At 47.9% G+C, this 14,599-nt stretch overlaps 1 long non-coding RNA gene across 9 annotated transcripts; it reads left to right on the plus strand.

Annotated features, from left to right (window-relative positions):
• Positions 1–8,648: 8,648 nt before the first annotated feature.
• LOC122387380 lies at positions 8,649–13,258 on the plus strand. 9 transcript variants are annotated; one of them, XR_006257566.1, is made up of 4 exons: positions 8,669–8,693; positions 9,171–10,624; positions 10,744–10,827; positions 12,199–13,258. It is a non-coding gene; the product is annotated as an uncharacterized LOC122387380 (long non-coding RNA). The 9 variants fall into 9 exon arrangements; XR_006257570.1 differs by lacking the exon at positions 8,669–8,693 and adding an exon at positions 8,833–8,853; XR_006257568.1 differs by having other exon boundaries at positions 8,649–10,624.
• The last annotated feature ends 1,341 nt before the right edge of the window (positions 13,259–14,599 follow it).

A 14,599-nucleotide genomic window follows, 5' to 3' on the forward strand; every position in this document is an offset into this window, starting at 1 on the left:
TGTTTCTTTGATATATATGTAGTCGGGTCTTTCAGCTGCGTCCCTCCCCTCCCTCGCCGAGCCGGCGGGTCGGCCATCCGCGGCTTGCCGCCCGCCGGCTGCTGGCCGGTCAGCTGGCCGGTCAGCTGGTCGCCCGCGGCTGTCGGTGCAGTGCGGGATGCCTACTTGCGGGGGGCCGTCGTGGCGGCGGCCCGGGTGGACTGGGCGAGCAGTGAGTTGGGGAGCGCTGCGCTGTCGGTGCTCTAGTTTGTATTGCGTTCGCATGATACGGCTTGAGCCAATACAGAGTGAACTGATTGAGCTGAGCAAGTCTTTATATGCATTGAAAAGTAAAGCACTTTTTACTGCATCTACGGTGAGATGCTAGATAAAATTTATGGTCGGTCTACCTAATGGTACCCATTACTTAACAATTAAGTGAATCTATTTGCGTTTTTTGCGGTGTTTGCGTTTTGCGGCGGACCGGCGTTTTTGCGGCTTTTTTGCGTTTTTCTGCGGTTTTGAGCCTGCGGGCGATTGTTTTTTTGCGGCTTTTGCGTTGCGTTTTGAGCGTGCGTTTTGCGAGTTTTGCGGTTTTGCGTTTTGCGGCGGGCGGTACAGAGGTGCTTGCTCAAACAACCTGCGGTCCCGCGATGCGGAGCCCGGCATCGCAGATGCCGCGTAACCGCAGGTTGTTTGAAAAGACAAACACTATTCGTTAGAATTGTGTTTTTCTATTGAAAAACAACCGGAGCGGTCGTTCTCCGGGCTATGTTTTGCAAGTCTGGCAGCGAATCGAGACATCTTGATTGGGGCCTAGACGAAATGTACAATCTTCGTAAAAAGTTCAGTGTATAGGCTCCCGGAGGCGATCTACCTTATGGCATCGGTCGCTACTCGCTTAAAACCTCGTGGCACGTGGCACGTGCGATTCCATTTTCCCCGTGTTAAGTGAACGGGGTTTTGGACACTTTTTGCGCGATCGCCAATAGCGGGAAAACGAGCCAAGGAAGAGGTGGTTTTCTTCCCAGCATTTTATGGCAAACACGTTTGGGTACACGCTAGTGTGCGCTGTATACCCCTCAGAATCTCGGAACGTGTCTTTGCACGAGGTCAAAGTTGGAATTTTGCTGTGTCCCATGTTAAGTCAATGGACGGCGATGTCGAGACTTTGCAGAGACATTTTCATTCGATCTTTGTACAAAATTTTAGAGATAGATTTCGCCCAAACTCTTATATCTTGTAAAGGAAAGAGCATAGTACATGCCGTTATGCTTCGTTAAGCTGGCAGAAATCGTTTTTTTCTAATAAAGTTCGTTTGAAAATGAAAATTTTTAACATGGAAAGTCAATGGGAGCGTCTTTGTTGCTTAATAACTTTTTACGTTACAGATATATCAAAGTGAAAAGTTAATAAAACATACAACTTTCGATGCTCTTTCCAATAATGTATAGAACGTCACTGCACGATGTGCCGTTTTTAAGAAAAGTTGTAAAAAAGCAGGGCTCGACTGTGACTTGAACCCAACCACATTAGAGTATACGAATAGGTGACGGCGATACCTCCCGTGTGCGGATGCGACACTGATTATTGCTAAATATTAGCAGTAGGCCGCCTGTGGGGTGCCTGTACAAACCTTATATCTCTGCAACCACTGGACCGATTCACTCGCGGTCTTTTGTGTGGGATAGCTCCTTCCTTTCTTACACGTAGTGTGCTACTCTCGATGCGTATGGGTGACCCCTAATGCACGTGCCACGTGCAAAACGAAAAGAAGTCAGTTCAGTAACAAGTCTAATAACTCTGTAGTTAGTTTGCCGATTGCGCTGATACTTGGCATGGTTGTAGGCACCCGCCGCGCAATGCATTTCCATGTGTCACGGTTGGGGTGCCGCTGCACGTGCGCACGGGCAGGGTGACGCTTCCAGATCTCGAGAACGACTGGGCCGATTGTGATCAAAGTTGGCACACCGTTAGGGCTCGGCGAGTAGGGTGCCGTGCACAAGTCAGATGGGACCCAGTTTGCACGTGCGCACGTGCAGGCTGACGCTTCCATATCTCAAGAACGGTTGGACCGACTGTGCTCAAATTTGGCATACCACTAGAGACTAGTTAGTAGGGTGCCGTGCACAAGTCAGTAAGTATGTATTTTCATGTGCCGCGGTTGGGGTGCAGCTGCACGTGCGCACGTGTAGGGGTCGTTTCCCGATCTTGGAAACGGCTGGGCCGATTCAGATTAAATTTGGTACATCGCTAGAAACCGGCGAATAGAGTGCCGTGCACAAGTCAATTAGGGCCCAGTAACCGCAGGTTGTTTGAAAAGACAAACACTATTCGTTAGAATTGTGTTTTTCTATTGAAAAACAACCGGAGCGGTCGTTCTCCGGGCTATGTTTTGCAAGTCTGGCCGCGAATTGGGGCAACTTGGGTCAGGCCTAGACGAAATGTACAATCTTCGTAAAAAGTTCAGTGTATGGGCTCCCGGAGGCGATCTACCTTATGGCACCGGTCGCTACTCGCTTAAAACCTCGTGGCACGTGGCACGTGCGATTCCATTTTCCCCATGTTAAGTCAATGGGGTTTTGGACACTTTTTGCGCCATCGGGAATGGCGGAAAAACGAGCCAAGAAAGGGGTGGTTTTCATCCCAGCATTTTATGGCAAACACGTTTGGGTACACGCTAGTGTGCGCCGTATACCCCTCAGAAGTTCGTAACGTGTCTTTGCTCGAGGTCAAAGTTGGAATTTTGCTGTGTCCCATGTTAAGTCAATGGACGGCGATGTCGAGACTTTGCAGAGACATTTTCATTCGATCTTTGTACAAAATTTTAGAGATAGATTTCGCCCAAACTCTTATATCTTGTAGAGGAAAGAGCATAGTACTTGCTGGTATGCTTCGTTAAGGTGGCAAAACTCATTTTTTCTTTTAAAGTTAATTTGAAATTTAAAATTTTTAACATGGAAAGTCAATGGGAGCGTCTTTATTCCTCTATAACTTTTATCTTTAGTAAGATATATAGGTGAAAAGTTAATATAATATACAACTTTTGATGCTCTTTCCACTGATGCATAGGACGTCACTGCACGATGTGCCGTTTTTAAGAAAAGCTGTAAAAAATCAGGGCTCGACTGTGACTTGAACCCAACCACATTAGAGTATACGAACAGGTGACGGGGATACCTCCCGTGTGCGGATGCAACACTGATTATTGCTAAATATTAGCATTCGGCCGCCTTGGGGGCGCCTTGCAAAGCTTCTATCTCCACAACTACTTGACCAATTCACTCGCGGTCTTTTGTGTGGGATAGCTTCTTCCTTTCTTACACGTAGTGTGCTATTCTCGATGCGTATGGGTGACCCCTAATGCACGTGCCACGTGCAAAACGATGAAAAGTCAGTTCAGTAACAAGTCTAATAACTCTGTAGTTAGTTTGCCGATTGCGCTGGTACTTTGCATGGATGTTGGCACGCACCCGGCAATGCATTTCCATGTGTCACGGTTGGGGTGCCGCTGCACGTGCGCACGGGCAGGGTGACGCTTCCAGATCTCGAGAACGGCTGGGCCGATTGTGATCAAACTTGGCACACCGCTAGAGGCTGGTTAGTAGGGTGCCGTGCACAAGTCAGATGGGACCCAATGCACGTGCGCACGTGCAGGCTGACGCTTCCAGATCTCAAGAACGGCTGGGCCGACTGTGCTCAAAATTGGCATACCGCTAGAGACTGGTTAGTAGTGTGCCGTGCACAAGTCAGTTAGTATGTATTTTCATGTGCCACGGTTGGGGTGCAGCTGCACGTGCGCACGGGTAGGGGTCGTTTCCCGATCTTGGAAACGGCTGGGCCGATTCAGATTAAATTTGGTACATCGCTAGAAACCGGCGAATAGAGTGCCTTGCACAAGTCAATTGGGACCCAGGTTGCACGTGCGCACGTGCAGGGTGTCACTTCCAGATCTCGAAAACGGCCGGGTCGATTGCACTCAAATTTGGCAAACCGCTAGAGACCGGTTAGTAGAGTGCAGTGCACGTCAGTTCGTGACACACCCGCTCCGGGCTGCACGTGCAAGGCTCATCCTCTCGTTTGGCGGCGGGCGTTTTTGCGGCGTTATAACCGCAGGTTGTTTGAAAAGACAAACACTATTCGTTAGAATTGTGTTTTTCTATTGAAAAACAACCGGAGCGGTCGTTCTCCGGGCTATGTTTTGCAAGTCTGGCCGCGAATTGGGGCAACTTGGGTGGGGCCTAGACGAATCGCTCAATCTTCGTAAAAATTTCAGGGTATGGGTTCCTGCAGGCGATCTACCTGATGGCACCGGTCGCTACTCGCTTAAAACCTCGTGGCACGTGGCACGTGCGATTCCATTTTCCCCATGTTAAGTCAACGGGGTTTTGGACACTTTTTGCGCGATCGCCAATGGCGGGAAAACGAGCCAAGGAAGAGGTGGTTTTCTTCCCAGCATTTTATGGCAAACACGTTTGGGTACACGCTAGTGTGCGCCGTATACCCCTCAGAACTTCGTAACGTGTCTTTGCACGAGGTCAAAGTTGAACTTTTTTCGCTCCCCATGTTAAATCAATGGGCGTTTTTGCAGAGACATTTTTATTCGCTCATTGTACAAAATTATATGATACGATTTTGTTTAAACTTCCAGGACTTGTTGAGAAAAGACCATAGAACATGTTGTTATGCTTCTTTAAGCTGTGCAAATTCGTTTGTTCTTTTTAAGCTCGTTTAAAAATGAAAAATTTTAACATTGAAAGTCAATGGGAGCGTCTTTGGTGCTTAATAACTTTTTACCGTTGAGATATATTTAAGTGAAAAGTTGATAGGTTATACAACTTTTGATGCTCTTTCCAATGATATATAGAACGTTATTGCACGTTGTGCCGTTTTTGAGGAATTTGGTAAAAAAGCACGACTTTACCGAGATTTGAGCTCAGACCTATACATGGTCTTGGCTCAGACAGTATACGAACAGGTGACAGGGATACCTCCCATTGAAGGATGCGATTTAATACTAAACATTAGCAGCCGGCCGCCGTGGGGACGTTTTTGTACGACTAATATCTCCGCAGCCACTGGACCAATACACTTGCGGTTTTTTGAGTGGGGTAGCGTATACCCTTCTTAGAAGTATTTTACTATGGACGATGCATGCGGGTGACCCCTACTGCACGTGACACGTGTAATACGGAGAGGTGTCAGTTTTGTAATAAGTGCAATAACTCGGCAATTACTGGGCCGATTGCGCTGAAACTTGGCATGGAGGTAGTCACCTACCAGGCGATCCATTTTCATGTGCCACGGTAGGGGTGCCGGTGCACGTGCGCACGTGCAGGGTGACGCTTCCAGATCTCGTGACCGGCCGGGTAACCGCAGGTTGTTTGAAAAGACAAACACTATTCGTTAGAATTGTGTTTTTCTATTGAAAAACAACCGGAGCGGTCCTTCTCCGGGCTATGTTTTGCAAGTCTGGCAGCGAATTGGGGCAACTTGATTCCAGCCTAGACGAATCGCTCAATCTTCGTAAAAATTTCAGGGTATGGGCTCCCGCAGGCGATCTACCTGATGGCACCGGTCGCTACTCGCTTAAAACCTCGTGGCACGTGGCACGTGCGATTCCATTTTCCCCATGTTAAGTCAACGGGGTTTTGGACACTTTTTGCGCGATCGCCAATGGCGGGAAAACGAGCCAAGGAAGAGGTGGTTTTCTTCCCAGCATTTTATGGCAAACACGTTTGGGTACACGCTAGTGTGCGCCGTATACCCCTCAGAACTTCGTAACGTGTCTTTGCACGAGGTCAAAGTTGAACTTTTTTCGCTCCCCATGTTAAGTCAATGGGCGTTTTTGCAGACTTTTTCATTCGCTCATTGTACAAAATTATATGATACGATTTTGTTTAAACTTTCAGGACTTGTTGAGAAAAGACCATAGAACATGTTGTTATGCTTCTTTAAGCTGTGCAAATTCGTTTGTTGTCTTTAGGCTTCTTTAAAAATGAAAAATTTTAACATGGAAAGTGAATGGGAGCGTCTTTGCTGCTTAATAACTTTTTACAGTTGAGATATATTTAAGTGAAAAGTTGATAGGTTATACAACTTTTGATGCTCTTTCCAATGATATACAGAGCGTTATTGCACGTTGTGCCGTTTTTGAGAAATTTAGTAAAAAAGCACGACATTACCGAGATTTGAGCTCACACCTATATATGGTCCTGCTCAGACAGTATACGAACAGGTGACGGGGATACCTCCCATTGAAGGATGCGATTTAATGCTAAATATTAGCGGCCGGCCTCCGTGGGGACGTTTTTGTACGACTTATATCTCCGCAACCAGGGGACCGATACACTTGCGGTTTTTTGTGTGGGGTAGCGTATACCCTTCTTAGAAGTATTTACTATGGATGATGCATGCGGGTGACCACTACTGCACGTGACACGTGTAAAACGGAGAGGTGTCAGTTTTGTAATGTGCAATAACTCGGTAATTACTGGGCCGATTGCGCTGAAACTGGGCATGGAGGTAGTCATCTACTAGGCGATCCATTTTCATGTGCCATGGTAGGGGTGCCGCTGCACGTGCGCACGTGCAGGGTGACGCTTCCAGATCTCGTGACCGGCCGGGCCGATTTAGTTCAAATTTGGTACACCGCTAGAGACCGAAAACAGCACAAGCCAGGAATACTGAAATGGTGCAATCAGTGAGGAGACAAGTCCTGCTTACACCACCGGCGATCACGTGGCACACGTGCAAATTTGGGCACCTCCGTTGCGGATATATTTTATAGTGAAATATTCAAATGTACATAACTTTGTCAGTTTAAGTCCGATTGGACTAGAATTTGGTGGGTTGATGAATTGTTAAGCGACATGAACGAATGCGGCACGTTTGTTGCAGTGCGCCACGTTTGTCTCAAAGCGCCATTTTTGCCACAAAGTGCAGAATGTGCGTTATTTTGTCGAAAATTGGACGATTAGGATGCGCTGTAATTAAGCGATGGCTGCTTAAACGGTAGATATGAATGCACCACATTTGCCGCAGGGCGCCATATTTGTCTTAATGCGTCAGTGTTTGCGTTTTGCCTACGGCGGGCGTTTTTGCGGCGGTGTTTGCGTTTTTTCGGTGTTTGCGTTTCGCGGCGGGCGGCCGTTTTTGCGTTTTTTGCGGTGTTTTTGTTTGGCGGCGGGCGGCCGTTTTTTGCGGCGTTTTGCGGTTGGCGGCGGGCGGGCATGCGTTGCGGGCGTTTTTTGCGGCGGTGTTTGCGTTTTTTGCGTTTTTTGTGTTTGGCGGCGGGCGGGCGGGCGATGCGGGTGTTTTGCGGTGTTTGCGTTTGGCGGCGGGCGGCCGTTTTAGCGGCGGTTTGCGGCGGGCGGCCGTTTTTTGCGGCGTTTTGTAGTTTGCGGCGGGCGGCCGTTTTTTGCGGGGTTTTGCGGTCGCCGGCGGCCGGGCGTTATTTGCGGTGTTGCGGTTTTAGGCGGGCGGCCGCGTTTTGCGACGTTTTGCCTTTGGCGGCGGGCGATGCGGGCGATTTTTTTGTGGCGGTGGTATTTGCGTTTTTTGCGGTGTTTGCGTTTTGCGGCGGACGGGCGTTTTTGCGGCTTTTTTGCGTTTTTTTCTGTAACCGCAGGTTGTTTGAAAAGACAAACACTATTCGTTAGAATTGTGTTTTTCTATTGAAAAACAACCGGAGCGGTCGTTCTCCGGGCTATGTTTTGCAAGTCTGGCAGCGAATCGAGACAAGTTGAGCCTCTCCTAAACGAATCCCTCAATCTTCGTAAAAATTTCAGGGTATGGGCTCCCGCAGGCGATCTACCTGATGGCACCGGTCGCTACTCGCTTAAAACCTCGTGGCACGTGGCACGTGCGATTCCATTTTGCCCATGTTAAGTCAACGGGGTTTTGGACACTTTTTGCGCGATCGCCAATGGCGGGAAAACGAGCCAAGGAAGAGGTGGTTTTCTTCCCAGCATTTTATGGCAAACAGGTTTGGGTACACGCTAGTGTGCGCCGTATACCCCTCAGAACTTCGTAACGTGTCTTTGCACGAGGTCAAAGTTGAATTTTTTTCGCTCCCCATGTTAAGTCAATGGGCGTTTTTGCAGAGACTTTTTCATTCGCTCATTGTACAAAATTATATGATACGATTTTGTTTAAACTTTCAGGACTTGTTGAGAAAAGACCATAGAACATGTTGTTATGCTTTGTTAAGCTGTCAGAATTCGTTTGCTCTTTTGAAGCTCGTTTAAAAATGAAAAATTTTTACATGGAAAGTCAATGGGAGCGTCTTTGCTGCTTAATAACTTTTTACGTTTAAGATATGTTTAAGTCAAAAGTTGATATTTTATACAACTTTTGATGCTCTTTCCAATGATATATAGAACGTTATTGCACGTTGTTCCGTTTTCCTGGTGTTGTCCATCTGAACTTGTCAGTCACGTGACCCATTTGACCTTCGGATCCAATTCTGGTAGTCAATTCTGGCGCTTTTGTTACCATAGCGAAATATGTAACGCCGTGTTCACAGTTTACTGACGACGAAGGTCCTGCTTAATCTGGCCAATGGCGTTCGAGAACTGCGGCCAAGCCCCGCTGATCTTGAACGTGATTGGTCGGCGGGCGTATAGAATCTCCGTCGTCAGGGAGACTGCGAACACGGGGTAAACCAAGGGGTAAACAATCTGTGCGTGGAATGGGGAGTGGTGAATGTGCAAGTTCGATGATAGGCGCTGATGTCGTCGATTTTTATTTATACTTTTATCCTTATTATACATTCTGATCATTTTTTATGTTCAGGAGTTTTCTCTGTTGATTTAGCATCAAAAACGGTGTGTTTACAATCTGTGCGTGGAATGGGGAGTGGTGAATGTGCAAGTTCGATGATAGGCGCTGATGTCGTCGATTTTTATTTATACTTTTATCCTTATTATACATTCTGATCATTTTTTATGTTCAGGAGTTTTCTCTGTTGATTTAGCATCAAAAACGGTGTGTTTAACTGTTATTGCCAAGTGCCATATTTATATTGAAATTGGGGTACAATTCAACATTCACTGGTTTTTCTATGGCCTGTTGTGCATCATATTATTGGAATGGTAATGTGAATATACGTACTCCATACACTGCTACTTTTGGGTATATATAAATGTTTGACCTGATTTTACTTCACTTCACCTTATGTTTTTTTGCAGGAACAGTTATCACACCATTATTGTGCAAAAAATAAGGGTGGTTTAACGCGGTACTCTGCCAGCCACTTTTGGCTTCCATAGATATCAACAAGCCTATACCTCCAACACTACCAGAGGTTGACGCTATCTCCACGGAATGCGCTGGCAGCTGCTGGCAGCGCGCCCATGAAACACAGCCAGGGGTTTCCTCTGTAAAGTCATTGTTGTCTAGGTACATGGGCCTTTACCAATTGTTAACAGCTACAAAAATTGGAATTAAAAATGTTCAGGTATTTTGAGCATCAGCTAAACAGGGAAGAGAATTCGGCTACAGCCCATCTTGCAACGCCTCAATGAAATTTAACGAGAAACTTAAATTGAAGGAGCAGCTAATTAACTGAGGCAAAGCCCATAAATCCTTGTGGATTTACCTACATACCTAAGGTAAATCCACAAGGCACCTTGAGTTCAAACTATGAAGTGACTCCAAGCGAAATATAGCAGAAATTGGGACTTAAAGGAGCTTAGAAATAATCTGCTTAGTTCATTTGAAATGTATTGTTACCCACTTTCTAACCATGCATATTTTTGTGTCTTGTGAGGTCTCATATAGCAATAAAAATAGAAAAGTTATACAAGAGCAGTGACATGCATAGTTTGCTTGTGTTGTCACAACTTTGTACAATATTTCCAGCTGTATAATATGCAGTTATCAGTCACATTGGGCATCACACATGTATTTTTTTCCTGCAGGAGGGAAGACACAGGAGGGAACAGTATATATAACTAGTGACTCATGTTTTTGCTTCTATCGCTTCACCCCTGGGGAATCAGTTCCTGTACACCCCTTGAATATAATGGTCACCAAGGGGTGCTGTCCTGACATGTTCACTTTCTGTTGAGAAGGTTAGAACAAACACCATGTGTGTCATTTAGTTGCATATATAATACTTCAATGTTAAGTATGCATAAAGTCTGAAGTCTGTAGCCACTCTTAATCCTAGGTTGTCGTGACGTTAATTTAGCCTGGGTGGATATTTTGCTGTGCTAAAAGCACGGACTCCGCTACGCCCCAGTACGGCGGCTGGGGCGCCTCCCCTGGAAGAAAACGGCGCCGGGGAGGGGGACGGACACTGTTACACTTGCGGTTTTTTGTGTGAGGTAGCGTATAGTGTATACCCTTCTTACAAGTATTTATTATGGACAATGCATGCGGGTGACCTCCACTGCACGTGACACGTGTAAAACGGAGAGGTGTCACTTTTGTTGTAATGACAATAGCACAGTACAACTTGATTGTTATGACAATAACTACATTATAAAAAGGATGTAGGCACCCACTGGGCAATGTGTTTAAATGTGTCACGGTTGGGGTGCAACTGCCAACTGCACGTGCACATGTGCAAGGTGACGCTTCCAGATCTCAAGAACGGCTGGGCCGATTGTGCTCAGATTTGGCACATCGCTAGAGACCGGTTAGTAGGGTGCCGTGCGCAAGTGGGAACTGAGAATGTCTAAAATAGAGATGTTGGAGCTGGAAGGAAATGCAATCAAACTGTCAATCATACAGTGATACTGTTTTTTTTTTTTACAGGAGACAGATTGAAGTGCAGCCAACACTGCATGGTGCTTCTCGCAAGAGCTGACCCATTGCTGTTTTTCAACTCTTCTGGAAAAGGTAATATTGGCAGACACTTACATTGTTTCACAATCTACGTTCTGGTATGGGTCTCCCCTCCGCGGACCATCTGTAGGGACCATCAACCGCTGGGACACGACCCAGCGGTTGTAGTGGTCTACTATCTACTATTTATAAATCTTAAAAAGTCCGCCGTCGGGTTACGCTTAAAAAGGCTTAATGCGGCGCCGTCGATTGATGCACGAGGGTGAAATTTTCACGGCTCGTGGGTCGCGTCATTCAACAGGTCGTATTAAATTTTGGGCACGATGCGGCCGGGGGTGCGCCCGTGGCGCGTGCTCATATGCGCCATAGGGTTAGCATTAGAATCGGCAAAAACAGGCTATTGCTCGGAAACGGTAAGGGCTACGGGGGTGAAATTTTCACGCCAAGTCGAGCGCGTGCACTCATTTGTCGTATTAAATTTTGGGCACGATGTGGCCGGGGGTGCGCCCGTGACGTGTGCTCATGTGCGCCATAGACTTGCATTAGAATCGGCAAAAACAGGCTGCGGCGGCGTGATGCCCCAAAACGGATATTGCGGCGCCGTCGATTGACGCACGAGGGTGAAATTTTCACGACTCGTGGGTCATGTAATTCAACAGGTCGTATTACATTTTGGGCACGATTCGGCCGGGGGTGCGCCCGTGGCGCGTGCTCATGTGCGCCATAGGGTTAACATTAAAAACGGCAAAAACAGGCTATTGCTCGGAAACGGTAAGGGCTACGGGGGTGAAATTTTCACGCCAAGTCGAGGGCGTGCACTCATTTGTCGTATTAAATTTTGGGCACGATGCGGCCGGGGGTGCGCCCGTGACGTGTGCTCATGTGCGCCATAGAGTTAGCATTAGAATCGGCAAAAACAGGCTGCGGCGGCGTGACGCCCAAAAACGGATATTGCGGCACCGTCGATTGACGCACGAGGGTGAAATTTTCACGACTCGTGGGTCATGTAATTCAAAAGGTCGTATTAGATTTTGGGCACGATTCGGCCGGGGGTGCGCCCGTGGCGCGTGCTCATGTGCGTCATAGGGTTAACATTAAAAACGGCAAAAACAGGCTATTGCTCCAGATGGTCCGACCACTACAACCCTATATGATGCACTCTTGGCTGCATCCCCACCCCACCATTTCCCCTTACAGTATGAAGTATGAAAAACAGTGATTTTTTACTGGAGCTGCAAAGTGTGCCTTTGAACCACCTTATGATATACTAGTATCTAAAGTATTTGTCCATCAGGATCAGTTATCTAATGGCAGTAGACTGTTGTCTTCACATACTTCATATCTATTTTGGCTACTGCATTGTGTTCTGTAAAAAAATATGGAAAACGTTTTGGATGTAGTTTTTAGTAGAATGCTTCTTTACAGATCCCGAAAGAAGATAACTGCTTGTTTTCTTCACCGCCACCAGTCTACCTGCTCTCTGCACACTCGGCAGAGCGCGGCAGGGCACCCCACGGAGCTGCACTAGTCACATCCGGGCCCCACGCCGGTCGACGGCCGATGCGATGGAGGCACTACTCCGAGCTGGACTGGTGGCCGGCTCGGAGCTGGTGGATGTCGACCGCGGAGCGGCGATCTACTCCTTCCACCGGGCCCGGCAGCAGGAGCTCCAGATGTCCTTGTGCCACCCGTCCGGCCAGGCCTCCATCCACCTTGTAGAGGCGGAGCGGGAGACGGTGAAGCTCACGGCTCCGTTGGAACATGGCCGCTGGGAGGCCTGCGGCGCGGACGACGGATGCGGCAGTTGGTCAAGACACGGCAGCCTACTCGAGGTGCTTCTCGCCTGGAGGACGCAGGCGAATCGCGTTATCCGAGCTGTGCCTCGTCATGGTGCGATGAGCCTTAATAGACTAATGCATATTCTTCCTTTGGTTGTAATTCATTTGCTGCTGCCCGCTGGGCTAAGGAGTAACTCTGGGCGCCTACTTTGGGCAGACGCTGGTCCAGTGCCGCCTTTCGTTTGCCGCACTTATCTTTATTTATTCTTTGTTACAATTCCGTCTTTGGTCATTTTTTTTTTTACCATGGGGGGCACTTGAAAGTTTTGTTTTTAAATCTGTGGACATTGAACCTGGAATCGGTTTTTTGTCGGATTTCGGTTTTGTTTTTGCACTGTGGAAATATCTCGTTCAATATTTTTTTTAAGATAGGGCGTGCTAAAACTTTTAGTCTCATTACTCCTCTGTGCATCTAAATTCTAAAGTAATATAATGTGCATCTCAAGTGTTTGGTGCTGTACTGTTATTATTTATGGTTAATCCAGTGCTGTACTGTTATTATTTATGGTTAATCCAGTGCTGATTTATGGTTAATCCAGTTTTTATTCGATTGAATCGTTGTGTGTAATGTGCATGACATCCGCGTACCGCCTGTAGCAGTGTTATATATTTTCATTTATGCTGGAAAATAATAACTTTCTTGTTCATTGGCTTTATTCGATGACAGAGACGTGCCAGATGACTGGGGCTGCGACTTGACTTGGTAGTTGTTAACGTTGCAAACTTCAACCATCAAGCATGATGTGGAAACGTCACATTCCGTTATCAAATCTTCGTACCGTAAATACTGAATAAGATCAATACTAGGCTGGAGCTTGCTAGAAAAACCGTGCACTGACAACGGCGAGTGGTGGACCTGAGTAGCGGCCGGGAGGCAGGAAAGTCAGCCAATTGTCAGATGTTTATTTCTTCACACATCTTTATTCTTTACTTTACACCGTCGTAGACGTAATGCAATTATCGGAGCATGAAGTGGTTTATTGCCCTTATTACACCCTTCCAGTAAGTAGCCAATGCCCATCCATCCACTTTCCGCAGGTGCAGGAGCAAGGGAGAGCGAAATAATTTTTATCGTCACTCACGCCCAACTGCTAGGCGAAAAGCCAGTACTCGCAATGTTTCAATCTTATTTAAGAAAAAAAGCAAATGTTTCGGCTATAAATGCGTCGTGTTCCCTGTGGTAATACTATTAGTTTAACCCGGCACCGCCTGGGCTATTTCCGTACCCACGACAGCCTGGGGGGGGTCGCATCCGACCCCCTCCCCCCTGTGTGTCCGCTGGACCCAGGACACCAGGTGTCTCAACCGCGAAAGGTACGAAAACGTATTTCTTACGGAGAGCGGCATATCGGACGCGCTTCGTTCTTCCGCACAGCGAGCGGCGCTACCAGGGCTCAAGGCAGAGCTGATGACAGCAGTTGCAGAGAAGGTGTCGCAGCAGGTGGCGTCCCATATCAGGCTCATTCCTCGGCTGAAAGGGAAGAGCGTTATCCCATCGGGACGTCGGCCGTCACCTCTGTCAAGGCCGGTGGGCTCTAAAACGCTCGAGCCCTGTGCTGCTCAGTGCCCGCCGCAGCACGTCATTAAGGTTGGCGTGACGTGCGTGGCGGCCAGCACTCTTGGCACAGGAGAGACCGTGGTAGCCCAGTCGATCAGCAGGACGACGGCAGAGCTGGCAGTTGTGCGGTTCACATACCGGTGCCCCGAGTCGCAGCGCCACTGCTACCCGGACGGTTTCGTCCTCCAGGTGGAGTCCCAGACTGGTGACTGGGAGGGCTTGCACCCAGGCGGCGGTTTTTTCTGCCGGCCTAAGGGCCCCTTGCCGGTCACTGAGAACCCCCTGCCGGCTTGGAGAGGGTTCGCGTCAGCAGCTCTAAAGGCCCCACACACGTCTGTAACGGCTCCACACCAGCGTCTATGAGGGCCCACAGGCCACAGCAACGCCTGTAAGGACCCTCACCGGCGCCTCTGAGAGAATCACACTAGCA

The sequence above is a fragment of the Amphibalanus amphitrite genome, unplaced genomic scaffold (assembly GCF_019059575.1).
Source record: "Amphibalanus amphitrite isolate SeventyFive unplaced genomic scaffold, NRLGWU_Aamphi_draft 000284F_arrow, whole genome shotgun sequence".
Classification (NCBI taxonomy): domain Eukaryota; kingdom Metazoa; phylum Arthropoda; class Thecostraca; order Balanomorpha; family Balanidae; genus Amphibalanus; species Amphibalanus amphitrite.